General features: G+C 41.5%; 1 long non-coding RNA gene across 4 annotated transcripts; it reads right to left on the bottom strand.

Moving 5' to 3' along the window:
• Nucleotides 1–7,253: 7,253 nt before the first annotated feature.
• Nucleotides 7,254–13,602, bottom strand: LOC127320789 (uncharacterized). 4 transcript variants are annotated; one of them, XR_007863540.2, is made up of 5 exons: nucleotides 13,167–13,595; nucleotides 12,978–13,068; nucleotides 12,257–12,547; nucleotides 11,999–12,150; nucleotides 7,254–11,914 (listed from the first exon to the last, which is right to left on the bottom strand). It is a non-coding gene; the product is annotated as an uncharacterized lncRNA (long non-coding RNA). The 4 variants fall into 4 exon arrangements; XR_007863538.2 differs by having other exon boundaries at nucleotides 7,256–9,454; nucleotides 11,781–11,914; nucleotides 12,257–13,068; nucleotides 13,167–13,602; XR_007863537.2 differs by having other exon boundaries at nucleotides 7,256–9,445; nucleotides 11,781–11,914; nucleotides 12,257–13,068; nucleotides 13,167–13,601.
• Nucleotides 13,603–14,991: the final 1,389 nt, after the last annotated feature.

Raw genomic sequence — 14,991 nt, 5'->3', positions numbered from 1 at the left:
TTAGGTTTCTTATTAAACCATAATTCATACGGTGTCGTTTCTACGGATTTTGATGGTGCTCTATTTAAAGTGAATGCGGCTGTCTCTAATGCATAACTCCAAAATGATAACGGCAAATCAGTAAGAGACATCATAGAACGAACCATATCTAAGAGAGTTCGATTACGACGTTCGGACACACCGTTTCGTTGAGGTGTTCCCGGCGGTGTCAATTGTGAAAGTATTCCGCATTTCTTTAAATGCATGCCAAACTCATAACTTAGATATTCACCTCCACGATCAGATCGTAGAAATTTAATCTTCTTGTTACGTTGATTTTCTACTTCACTTTGGAATTCCTTAAACTTCTCGAAAGTTTCGGATTTATGTTTCATGAAATAGATGTACCCATATCTACTCAGATCATCTGTGAAGGTTAGAACATAACGATAACCACCGCGTGATGCTACGCTCATTGGTCCGCACACATCGGTATGTATGATTTCCAATAAGTCAGTAGCTCGCTCCATCATACCAGAAAATGGAGTCTTAGTCATTTTTCCCATTAGACATGCTTCGCATCTATCAAGTGACTCAAAGTCAAGTGATTCAAGTAATCCATCGGTATGGAGTTTCTTCATGCGTTTCACTCCAATATGACCAAGACGACAATGCCACATATAAGTAGAATTATCATTCAATTTAATTCGCTTAGCATCAATGTTATGTATATGCGTATCACTACTATCGAGATCTAATAGAAATAAGCCATTCTTTTCTGGTGCTCGACCATAAAAGATATTATTCATAAAAATAGAACAACCATTATTCTCAGACTTGAATGAATAACCGTCTTGCATTAAACAAGATCCAGATATAATGTTCATGCTCAACGCGGGTACAAAATAACAATTATTTAGGCTTAAAACTAATCCCGAAGGTAGATGTAGAGGAAGTGTGCCGACAGCGATCACATCGACTTTGGATCCGTTTCCAACGCGCATCGTCACTTCATCTTTCAGTAGTCTTCGTTTATTCTTTAGTTCCTGTTTCGAGTTACAAATATGAGCAACTGAACCAGTATCAAATACCCAGGTACTAGAACGAGAACCAGTGAGATAAACATCTATAACATGTATATCAGATATACCTTCTTTCTTCTTCTTGACAAGGCCGCTCTTCAGATCAGCCAGATACTTGGAGCAATTATGCTTCCAGTGTCCCTTCTCCTTGCAGTAATAGCACTCAGCATCAGGCTTAGGGCCGTTCTTAGGTTTCATAGGAGGCGTGGCAGCTTTCTTGCCACCCTTCTTGAATTTTCCCTTAGACTTGCCCTGTTTCTTGAAGCTGGTGGTCTTGTTGACCATCAACACTTGGTGCTCTTTCTTGATCTCAATCTCAGCAGCTTTTAGCATGCCAAAGAGTTCAGGTAACTCCTTGTTCATGTTCTGCATATTGTAGTTCATCACAAAGTTCTTGTAACTTGGTGGCAGTGATTGAAGGACACGATTAATCCCAGTCTGTTAGGAATCACTATTCCCAAGTCACTGAGTTTCTTCGCATGCCCGGTCATGGCGAGCATGTGCTCACTAACGGAGCTGCCTTCTTCCATCATGCAGCTGAAGAATTGTTTCGATGCTTCATAGCATTCCACGGCCGCATGAGTCTCAAAAATAGCTTTCAGCTCTTTCATCAACTCATGAGGATCGTGGTGCTCAAAACGTTTTTGAAGATCGGATTCCAGGGCGCACGGGATGGCACACTGAACTTGAGAGTACCGAATTTTCCGAGTCTCGTAAACAGCTTTTACTTCATCGGTTTCAGTTTCTGCAGGAGGGTCACCTAGCGGTGCATCAAGTACATATTGCAGATTTCCGCCAGAGAGGAAGATCCTCACATGACGGAACCAGTCGGTGAAGTTGCTACCGTTGCTCTTAAGTTTTTCTTTCTCTAGGAACTGGTTAAAATTGATTGGGGACGCCATCTCTACAACATATATTTGCAAAAGTTTAGACTAAGTTTATGACAAATTGAGTTCAAATTTTAATTCAACATAATTAAAAATCTAGGTGAACTCCCACTCAAAACAATATCCCTCGCATTGTCTTAGTGATCACACGAACCAAATCCACCGCACCTATGTCCGATCATCACGAGACAAGGTGTGATTTCAATGGCGAACACTCAAAGTGTTCATCATATCAACTATATGATTCATGCTCTACCTTTCGGTATCACGTGTTCCGAGACCATGTCTGTACATGCTAGGCTCGTCAAGGCCACCTTAGTATCCGCATGTGCAAAAACTGTCTTGCACCCGTTGTATGCACTTGTTGATTCTATCACACCCGATCATCACGAGATGCTTCGAAACGACAAGTCTTGGCAACGGTGCTACTAAGGATGAACACTTTATTATCTTGAGATTTTAGTGAGGGATCATCTTATAATGCTACCGTCGCGATCTAAGCAAAATAAGATGCATAAAAGGATTAACATCACATGCAGTTCATATGTGATATGATATGGCCCTTTTGTCTTTGCGCCTTTGATCTTCATCTCCAAAGCACGGACATGATCTCCATCATCTTCGGGCATGATCTCCATCATCGTCGGCGTAGCGTCAAGGTCAATGGCGCCGTCTTCATGATTGTCCTCCATGTAGCAACTATTACAACTACTTTGAAATACTACTCAACATGAAATTTAAAGACAACCATAAGGCTCCTGCCGGTTGCCACAATACAATAATGATCATCTCATACATATTCATCATCACATTATGGCCATATCACATCACCAAACCCTGCAAAAACAAGTTAGACGTCTCTAATTTGGTTTGCATATTTTACGTGGTTTAGGGTTTTCGAGAGAGATCTAATCTACCTACGAACATGAACCACAACGTTGATACTAATGTTTTCAATAGAAGAGTAAATTGAATCTTCACTATAGTAGGAGAGACAGACACCCGCAAAGCCTCTTATGCAATACAAGTTGCATGTCGAACGAGGAACAAGTCTCATGAACGCGGTCATGTAAAGTTAGTCCGAGCCGCTTCATCCCACTATGCCACAAAGATGCAAAGTACTCAAACTAAAGATAACAAGAGCATCAACGCCCACAAAACCATTGTGTTCTACTCGTGCAACCATCTATGCATAGACACGGCTCTGATACCACTGTAGGATAACGTTGCATAGAAAACAAAAATTTTCCTACCGCGAACACGCAATCCAAGCCAAGATGCAATCTAGAAGACGGTAGCAACGAGGGGTTTATCGAGTCTCACCCTTGAAGAGATTCCAAAGCCTACAAGATGAGGCTCTTGTTGCTGCGGTAGACGTTCACTTGCCGCTTGCAAAAGCGCGTAGAAGATCTTGATCACGATCCCTCCGGCGCCACGAACGTGCAGCACCTCCGTACTCGGTCACACGTTCGGTTGTTGATGAAGACGACGTCCACCTCCCGTTCCAGCGGGCAGCGGAAGTAGTAGCTCCTCTTGAATCCGACAGCACGACGGCGTGGTGTCAGTGGCGGTGGAGAACTCCGGCGGAGCTTCGCTAAAGCACGCGGGAGCTATGGAGGAGAGGGGGGCGGCTAGGGTTTGGGAGGGGGTGGCCGACCACTTGGGGGTGCGGCCAGGTGGTGGTCTTGAGGTGGCCGGCCCCCTCCCCTTGTCCCTCATTATATAGGTGGAAGCCCCAAGGGTTGGACTACAAGTCTCCGAATAAGACCCGAACCCAAAACCTTCCATATGATAGGGAAACCTACCCAAGCTAGGACTCCCACTAGAGGTGGGAGTTCCACCTTCCATGGAGGGGGTGGCCGGCCCCCCTTGGGGGAGTCCACTTGGGACTCCTCCCCCTCTAGGGTTGGCCGGCCATGGAGGTGGAGTCCCTCCGGGACTCCACCTTCCTTGGTGGTTTCTTCCAGACTTTTCTAGAACCTTCTAGAACCTTCCATAGAACCTTCCGCATCATTTTAATTCACATAAAATGACATCCTATATATGAATCTTATTCTCCGGACCATTCCGGAACTCCTCGTGATGTCCGGGATCTCATCCGGGACTCCGAACAAATATTCGAACTCCATTCCATATTCAAGTTCTACCATTTCAACATCCAACTTTAAATGTGTCACCCTACGGTTCGTGAACTATGCGGACATGGTTGAGTACACACTCCGACCAATAACCAATAGCGGGATCTGGAGATCCATAATGGCTCCCACATATTCAACGATGACTTTAGTGATCGAATGAACCATTCACATACGATACCAATTCCCTTTGTCACGCGATATTTTACTTGTCCGAGGTTTGATCTTCGGTATCACTCTATACCTTGTTCAACCTCGTCTCCTGACAAGTACTCTTTACTCGTACCGTGGTATGTGGTCTCTTATGAACTTATTCATATGCTTGCAAGACATTAGGCGACATTCCACCGAGAGGGCCTAGAGTATATCTATCCGTCATCGGGATGGACAAATCCCACTGTTGATCCATATGCCTCAACTCATACTTTCCGGATACTTAATCCCACCTTTATAACCACCCATTTACGCAGTGGCATTTGGTGTAATCAAAGTACCTTTCCGGTATAAGTGATTTACATGATCTCATGGTCATAAGGACTAGGTAACTATGTATCGAAAGCTTATAGCAAATAACTTAATGACGAGATCTTATGCTACGCTTAATTGGGTGTGTCCATTACATCATTCATATAATGATATAACCTTGTTATTAATAACATCCAATGTTCATGATTATGAAACTAATAATCCATTAATCAACAAGCTAGTTTAGAGGCATACTAGGGACTCTTTGTTTGTCTACATATCACACATGTACTAATGTTTCGGTTAATACAATTATAGCATGACATATAAACATTTATCATAAACATAGAGATATAAATAATAACCACTTTATTATTGCCTCTAGGGCATATCTCCTTCAATATTCCCCCTTGTGTCGATCGACATAAAAGACATGTCGAGGTTTTGAACCAAATTCTCCCTATCTGCCTCAGGTATATTTTGCAACCGAGATCTCGATCTATTTCGAGCTACTTTGTGACTATCTCCTGAAGTGCCAGATTGTTGACTCAAATTTGCTCTTCGCCTGCTTGACGCAGAAGCTGCTTCCTGCCTCCTATCCAACTCGATTTTCTGTTTCTCGAGCTCTCGCCTGGTGCGTGCAAGTCTATATTGGTATGCTTGTAATTCTTCAGGTGTCGCTGTTATAGTCATTGGCTCTGTGCCATTGATAGCTCTTGCAACTCGATCCCACACTGCCTGCGGAAATTGCACCATCTCTCATGTGCCGGGTCTGATATATTTTATTCCCAAGCCTCGTGTGAGATCTGCGGGGTCGACATACGGATTTCCCGCATCGTCGAAATTCTCTGATGTCTCCTCCTGTGGGCGACTTGGTTCTCCAATTGCATAGATCTGATGATATTTTGGATTTTGAACTTTATCGGGTTTGGTGACACCATCATATAGATCGGTGAAGACCTCTCCGACGATAACGGATCTGTCGATGAAGTTGAAGCTGTCGGTGTTGCTCGAGTCACTGCTTATATTGGAGTCCGCAGATGACTCGAAAGACATGTCGTTGAGGATCTTGGCGAGTTTTTCACTTGCCGAAGTGTTGATGAAGCGTGGTGGCGAGATCTCCTCATCGCCTGTCTCAGTTGATGACGTGGTATCCGAAAAATCGGAATCAATCTCCGATAATCCCGACGAGATCGGAATTTCGAGACGATACGATCCTTCTTTTTCGACGCGGACGTGGAACACTTGCCGAATGTCATCTCCATGGGCTCCTCCAGATACGCATATGTATCCAAACGGGAGGGCGGGTGAGGAACAAAATCGACTAGACCAGTTTCGATCTGTTTACCTCTGTCCATCGCGTTGCTTGCGGTTGACGAAGTCGATGATCTTGAATGTGCCATCGAGATCAGCTCCTTGTCGCCTCTAATTCCCACAGACGGCGCCAATTGACAAGGGATTAACTTATCAATGCCTACAGGTTGTAGACTAGGGTTTAGTTGGAAGTAGAGGGCAAGTAGATCTCGAAGGTTTCAGCCGAAAAGTACTCGACGAATAAGAAACTAGGGTTCTGTTGACAATGGATTCGATCATCTCTTTGTCCCTCGACTCCCCCTTATATAGGAGGCGGAGCCGAGGGTTTCGTATTACACAAGATTACATATTCCGGGAAACTCTCTGAGTTCAACCCGTGAAACTACATATCTCTATATTTCCTAATACAACTCTTAATACTAATTGGGCTTCCGAGCTTCACGAACTTCGACTTGTGGGCCTTCCATAAACACCAGGTACCTTCTTCGGCAGGCCCATTGGGGATGCCTATGTCAATCGCTGCCAAGTGGAAATCACCGCCATCGTCGTCACCAAGTCCTCCTTGGTATAGGGGGGGTCTACATCACCAACACCACCATCAACACCATCTCCATCTCAATATCAATGTCACCCCCTCGTAATTTTTGATAGATCGAACTGCGGATATTGTTTAAGTGTTGTGTGCATGATTGTGCTTGGCTACTTGTCATTATTTTATGGTGAAGTTATATTTTTAGATTGTGCTGTAATACACATGCCACTGATCATCATCATGTTGCAACGTTGTGAGTAGTTCCCCATATTCCTGAGTGGATATGATGAATTGGTTATGATTTCTATATAGTATGCAATGAGTATTCAGTTAATTTTTAATCTTTTATGTGGTTCTGTGATGGTGATATGCGAACGTCGGTTGCATATTACTTCACCTTTATGGACTCATAGGGCTGCATTGTGGTGTAATGAGAGAGTAGAGAGGAACTGAGATGACAGAAACTAGTTCCTGAGGCTTTATGAGGGTTCTTGATCAGGGGCCATAGAACTTTATGCAATAGTTGGACATTTGTATCTTCATTAATCCTTTATTTTCGCATGTATGTGGCCTTAGGACCAATCATTAGGGGGTTTAATTGCGCATGTATATGACTGCACCTACTTTAGGCTCTGTCCAACGATAAAACTCAACAAGATGCTTATATATCATACTCTTTTAGAAATCTTTATGCCAAGTTAATCCATTCCGCCCTCAGAAACATTTGTCACATATAAGTACACACTTGAGTTTATCCTCTTGCAACTAGACGATTGGGCTTTCTCTCAATCATGTTATACTTGAGCTTATCCTCTTGCAACTACACTTATTCTTATAATTTACAATCATGTTATTCAAATTACCTACAATTTACTTTCCTGCAAACTATAAACCAAAAACTCAAAACCATCATCTTTCATTATTTTCTTTTTGAATTTGCTAACCCATACCTTCACCTTCTCGTGGGTTTGGCAACCTTTTCTATTTCGGAAGGTACTACAATTGATCTCCTCCACTTGGGAGTCGCCATAGAACAGAAAAATCAGAATTATGGAGCCGCCATAGAACAGAAAAATCCCACCTCCGAAAGGGGTCTGGAGGGGAAACTCACGGAGGGAATCCATCGCCGCCGCTACTTGGATCTTGGAATCATCATCATCATCATCGTCGTCGTCTTCATCATCATCGTCATCATCATCATCATCACCACCACCACCACCATCGACATATGTTTTCATCTCGTTGTAATCCCAAACCGTGTTGAGGCTTTACAAGTGTACTTGTTTGATCCCTTGTACTCCGTTCATATAATCATGATGATGTTGTTTGCCTCCATGTGCCAGTAGTTCCATTTGTTATTGGGGAGCTGGAGGAACTATATATATATCATGAATGAAATAATAAGGTTGTGATGTCTTCAGTTATAACATGTTGTACTAGTTTTATTTTATGATGTTGTGCAAATTTGGCCGCACAATAGTTTACCTCTTGGGGACGCTGGAGGAAAGCATCGTTGTAGATAGTTGGTGGTTTGTGGGTGGGATTGAGAGAAACCCATCACATCTCATCAACTACTATTAATAAGGGAATATGGAGATCCTAGAACTAAAAGCATAACGATGGGGAGACTCTTAATCGTTGGTGCCTCCGGGGACATGCTATTATAGGGGTGGTGGTGGTTACGAGGGGTACATAGCACAACACAAGTGGTACACCTATATCTGACTCCTCCCATACAAATAGGTTACAAAAACATTATAAATCATAATCATGTTTTACAACTATGCTAGTGGTGAATCCGCAAGTCCATGAGAACTCTTTACCCTTATTGCCGTTTCTAGTACTGAACCATCGTTCGCTTTGCTCGCTCTAATTTTTTACTTTATTATTACTTTCTTCACATTAGTTATTACTTTGTTCTCACAAACAACCAATAATTTTACACTATTGCTTTGGACTAAAGATAACATACAGGTACAAACAAGAAAAAGGTAGCAAAAGACATCTATTATATATTAAAAGTACATTAAGAGCTAACCAGAAATTAGAGAATTAGTTAGAAAATCCCACAAAAATCAGAAACATCTGGCCATCAATTTTACTAATAGATCTCATTATAGCCGATGGATCTGGTGTTCACAATAATTACCCACCATTGCCCTTAAAGTTTAATCTTACGTAAATATCTCATTATAGCCGATGGATCTGGTGTTCACAATAATTTCCCACCATTGCCCTTAAAGTTTTATCTTACGGAAGAAACCTAACATGACCTCAGCCGTCGCGTATATTCAATCATATAACTAGGTACACCGCCGCCGCGTCGTCGTCTTCCAACCCTTGCCGTCACGCACGCTGCTGCCGATCCTTGCCGTTATGCACGCTGCTGCCCTGGTATTCAGTATTCCAACCTCCTGGCCTCAAAATCACATTGGTGCCTGTCGACTCTCCTAATATGCGCCAACATCATCTTGGATCTTAGCCTCTTACAGATCGATGGAATTCAACGTGCAGCCATCCATGATAGGATCGATTGATGGAATATAAGGTCCCTTATATACAGAGTACGGTGGCATCCCAAGCAAGGTATTATGATTTTTTTCTATACTGTTTCATCTATTTCTTTAGAATACAACACATATTTTTAAGATTAATTTTTCTCATGCTTTATAGTTGCACGTCACAGATGTATTCTACTCCCTTCATCCCATGAAAATTGTCTTAAATTTATCAAAAATTTATGGCGGCTTCCAGCTTCCTACATATCATCGTGAACATCTGGTGAACTGAGAGTCATCCATACATCCCAGAGATCAGGTAAATCTCCGTCAACACTTTTGGCCTTGCAGCAAGCCAGGCGCATTTTCGGTGTCTCCGTGCTTCCTAGATATCATCATCAACATCCGGCGAGCTGACATTCGCTTTTGGCCTTGCAGCAAGGTAGGCGCTTTTTCGGCGGCTCTGTGCTTCCCAGAGATCAGCTCAACATTCGACGGATTGTCAGATCACGTAAATCTCCGTCGACTTTGATAGTCATCCATCGCGTCAAACCTATACATCCTAGAGATCAGGTAAATGTCCATTTCTCTTTTCAGCATATTGTCTATCAATCTAAATACAACTAGCCAGATCTATTGTCTACCAATCTATATACAGATTGCTAGATCGATGTCCTTTTCTATCTTGAAATCAAAGCTAAACAGTAAGCTAAATGACGCCATATAATGGTATTAATATATATGTAAACTTCCATCATATGGACAAAATTTGCAATGGCCTTCTGTGACAGTAGTGAAAAAACACATGATTCTGGGCATGCACGCTTTTACATGTTCTCTCAATATCATGATCATTGCATTATGCGTTATCCTAATGTTCCCGCTTCTATTTCACTAGCCTCCAGAGGTATGAAACCTACACTTCTAAGTGCACTATCTACAAGAAACGAGTCATGGAGAAGGTCAAGGTTTTGAGACTTTGGGGTTCAATTAATCTATCAACAAATGAAGTCATTAGTGCTGATATGTTTTTAGTAGATAAGAAGGTACGTATATCAAGTGTGTATAATTTGAATAGTGCTCCATATTTCACATTTTCCTAACATATTATTTGTATAGGGCAATACAATCAATGCTTCTATTGGAACTAAGCTGATCAGCAAGTTTAAGTCAAAGTTTAAAGAGAACTCCATCTACATATTGAAGAACTTCAGTGTTTGTGAATATGACAAGTATCGACCTTTGAAAAATAATTTCTGATACAACGGTAAAGGCAGTTCTAGAAGAATCACGGAACTTCTGGACTATTACTTTGAGTTTGCTGATAATAGTACCTTATGGAGTAGAGAAAGTAACGATGCATAATGTTCAGGTATGTTAGTCCTCGATGCATATCAAAGACAAGAGCTATATATATATGAATTAACTAATATTTATACATCTTTATGCAGATGTTATTGGCATGCTTAGAGTGATAAAAACAATAGATAAGGACATGTCAAATAAGAGCACTTCAAACATCCGTATAGACATTCTTTTGTTGGAGTAAGTCAGTAAGTTATAGCATTATTTAGCAAAAGATTTTGCCAACTAGATTTTGAATATTGGGAATGGAACAACCACATCACCAGAAGGCAAGGAATGGATTAAAATACCACGAGACATACTACTGAAGAAGGGAAATGACCCAAAGAAAACAATAGTGGAAATCATCTATCCAAATTTGCGGCAAACATATCATGACCAAAATTCTTGGAAGAAGGAGCAATCTTATGTCCAAGAAACGAAACAGTCAGTGAAATCAGAGGACAAAATTTATCGCAGCTGTGAGACTGTATGCAAAGCAGTAACCTTAAATGAAGATGACGACATGCTATATTCGAAAGAGTTTTTTAAACAGCCTAAAGTTTCCTGGAGTTCCAAATCATGAGCTTACCAGTGATGCTAATGCATAATCTTAACCAGAGTGCTGGGTTATGCAACGGTACAGGTATGACAATAATTCAGCTTGGAAAAAGATTCATCGAAGCCCAGATAATAACAGGGACCCGAGTGGGTGACAAGATATATATTCCAAGAATAATCATTCTCAAGAGTTACAAAAGGGACAGACTACGGGTATTGGTAGATGACTCGATGATAGCAAAGAGGACGATGCAGTCAAGACATAGTCTATAAAGAAATTTTCTGAAGGTACGAATGAAATAAACACTTTTTATAGCATGTTGATGTCGCTTCCCTTTTAGATAAGCATAAGTAAATGAAAATAAGGTAGCTGTAAAATACCTTCAGATTGTATATCTACCTGTTCTACACTAAATATTATTGGTTTGCACTAAATGGAAGGATGGATATGCGATCAACAGAAGCATCGGAAAATGGATAAGTATTTAATGATTATTCATAACAAATTAGTAAAATATTTACCAACTTTAGTCTTATGCTTTCTTACCATACATATGGGATGAAAGTTACACATGAATCATTGGTTTCATTTTAGAGAACATTAATACTCTATATTATACAGTTTTCCATGATTATTATACGACATCTCTATATTTTTATATGTACAGTGCAATGAATCTTTTTTAAATTCACTGATTTCTATTTAGTTTGTATTTGGAAATAATTTAAAAATATATATAAAAATGGGAGTGGGGGGGGGGGGGGGGGGTCTAACACTGCCGATCAGTGGCGGAGCCAGGATTTTTATATTGGGTATTCAAAATTTTTAAAAAAATCCAACACAACAATATAATTAATATATGTAGCTTTAGAATAACAAGAACGGAATTACAAATTATTGATACTTCATAGTAGTGACAACGTCTCAGCTCTCAAGTAAATAAATTGTATTGGAAGAACAATAAAAATGCTATTTAACTCACATTTTCATTGGAAGGAGGATTGCTCACATTTTCATCTTGGTTTTGGCTTCCAACCTCAGTAACTATCTTTGGTTTCTTTGCAGCTTTATCCCACAAACGTTTCAAATCAGCTGCTTGTGCTTCATTTTTTAGATCTACAAGTGATTCTTTTAACTAATTAAGGAGAATCACAATTGGACAAAAATAGAATCACATATTATAACTGAAGCTATTCTTACCGTGCGTGAACAGTGAACTGGTCGCTTCTTGTGAATTCACTCACTGACAGCAGTGCCTGACGGACAATATTGATGAACTGCTGGTTCTTGTATGGTGCTGCAGCGATCGTGCCGGAATTTAGGTGTGCCGCTGACCCGCCGTTCGCCTAATCCTATGATTCATATCGACTAAACTGAGTATTGATTCAATTTGTTCTGCGGCGTCAGGGTGAAGCCCAGTAGAAAGGGGACAGCGCGACTGCGTGAGTCGGTTCATACCTTCGTGGTAGCCGGCAGGGAGTGGCGAGCGCCGAGCAGGAGGGCAGACGGGCGCCGGGAGTCTGGCGACGGCGAGCAAGAGATTGATCCCGAGCAAGGGCGGAATGAAGAGGAAGAGGAGCTGTTCGCGTTGGACGGTGTCGTTCGATGCCTCTTGTCGCTTCCAGGAGCTGGATTCGATTGGCTGCAGGCCAAACCAAGGGAAACCAGCGCGGTGAAAGCCCAAATTGGGTATTTTGGCCCAGATTGGAGGGGCTGAACTCGGGATGGCCTGGACATCACGTAGTTTCCCTACAGACGAGTTAAACACGTACAAAAGAACTCTAACATATATATGCATGCATATAGGAGCTTAAATACTGATTTTTTTGGCAAAAAACATTGGGTATTCATTGAATACCCATGAATAGTTCTACCTCCGCCTCTGCTGCCGATGCCGGTCCCAATCCCGGATAAAAAATGGAGGGGCCATTCACAAAAACCACATTTGCGGCTAACAAAACATAACTATATTATAGGGTATATTGGTTTTGGTAGACATACACATATATCACTAATAATTAAAAAACTTTCAAGCTTCAGCAAACAATTAAGTACTACTATGGATCAACATAAATATGGAATAACCTATATACATCTGGAAACAGAAAAAAAATGCAAGCTAACCAAACAGTTCTACCTAGGCATTAGAAAGTCAAAGAAAGCTGAGAGCAGCTGATACCAATTTATGACCATGTCCTCACGCGTCCAACCAACAGCTTAATCTCCTCCAAATAGAAGCCTCACAGACTAACGGCCACTCGGATTTGAAACTGCAAATAAAAAATCATAATGCTTACCGATTCAGCAAGATTAGGGGGGGCAAGAAAGAAAGGAACCCATATGTAAAGTGTTTGCCGAAGAAATTTACCATCAAATTTTCCGACGCCGGGAGCTAGGCAGAAGAAAATCAAAGGAAGATGAGACAAACTGATACCAATTCATTGACATGACTTCACCAAGTCCAACAAACAACAGGCAGCAACGCCTTAATCTCTTCCAAGTACAGGACTCGCAGACCGCCGGCCGCGCTGATGCAAAATTGCAGGACCAATCCAAACTAAAGCCTAGCATCAGTACGCCCTCCGTCTAAGTGAATGTCCTCCCATAGCAGCATCTCAATCGCCAGTTGTGGAGGAACGAGAGCAGCAAGAACGGCGGCGATTTGGTTTTCGGGAGCGGCGGCAGCAACCAGATTTGGATTCCAGAGTTGGGGGAGAAAATGGAGGTGGAACAGTGAGGACTGGGGATGAATACGTGTGAACCAGACAGTGAGGCAAAGATTTATTAATTCGTAATAATGTGCTGCAACTATATTTTAATACATACGCTCTCTCGATACTATTCTATATCCCTTGGCCAATCATGTACACCCTTGGCAATTCATGTACAATTTTAACGTATATGTAAAAATAGTAGAATCCAAGATTAAAAGAAGTACCCCAGAAACAAGGAGACATCAGGTTGGATATGCCCAAAAGTGCCCAAGATTAAAAGAAGTTGCACCACAAAAAAAGTCTCAGCCAACTACTAAATCCCCATCTCAGGAAAAACCATTGGGATAATTTTTTTTGAATCAAGAACTTATGCATATATATTTATTCAGTACATTTCATAAATTAATAAATAATATAAAGTTAAAATAGATTTAAAAATAAAACATATTAAACTAACATAAACTAGATGCCGCATTGCGCGGGCCCCTGTGCTAGTTAAACCATAACAATTCAGCTCTCCATGAATTCGATAATGTTCATTTTAAAACTAGCTACTTCTATTTTTACCCTAGGAGACATCAGCAGTCCACCTCTAGCCCACGGGCTAGCTCTCGATAGGTCGATGCTCGCATGTCACCGTCCGTTGAAGCTTTCCTAGAGAGCTGGAACTCCGGCTGTGCATAACCGAACTGAAACCGAAAACCGAACCGAAAAAAACCGAACCGAAATTAATTTTCAGTTTTTATGGTTTTATGGTTAGGTTTCAGTTAGTAAAACATCAAACCGAAAGAACTTCGGTTAATTCAGTTTTTAACCGAAAAACCGTGGTTAAACCGAAAAAACCGAACACACAGCGCAACATAAAATCTGGCCAGCCCAGCTTCACGCGTAGCCTTAATATAGCACTTAAACTGTTAAGTTTACACGTAAGCTGGTTCTCTGTGGTGGTCATGTCCTTCCATGGGCGGAGCTTCAGCTCGGCATGCCCGGGCAGCTGCCCGGGCTCGGACTCGTCCGGCAGGTGTGCAAATCTCACATGATTAGGCGTAATTTCGTGATCAGCGTGGTGCATGCCCGGGCTAAAATTCCAGCTCAACGTACTCCTTCGGCCTAAGTTGCCAACAGCCCAACAGACCTAGAGCCTACTTTCAAATGAACTGAAGAATCATGAGGATAGTTTGATCGTTCCGTCCAGGAAGGCACGAAACTGATTCGTGAATTGGTTGTTCACATGCGTCTGTTCGTCTCCTGATTGGCGACGGCGGCCACACGTTCACGCCGGCTGTTCGAATTTCTTTCTTTTTTTGTTTTGCTCTCTTGCAAAATCTTTAGTACAATCGTACAAAAATACAGAAAATAAAATATATGGCCAGAAAAGTTACTTTTCAATCTAAAATTCGCGTCAACTTTGGTTAGTTTGTCTATTACCGAAACCGAACCGAAATTTAATGGTTATTACCGAAACCGAATCGTATTTTT

The sequence above is a fragment of the Lolium perenne genome, chromosome 2, assembly GCF_019359855.2.
Source record: "Lolium perenne isolate Kyuss_39 chromosome 2, Kyuss_2.0, whole genome shotgun sequence".
Taxonomy (NCBI): domain Eukaryota; kingdom Viridiplantae; phylum Streptophyta; class Magnoliopsida; order Poales; family Poaceae; genus Lolium; species Lolium perenne.
This window is presented reverse-complemented; position numbering and strand designations above follow the sequence as displayed.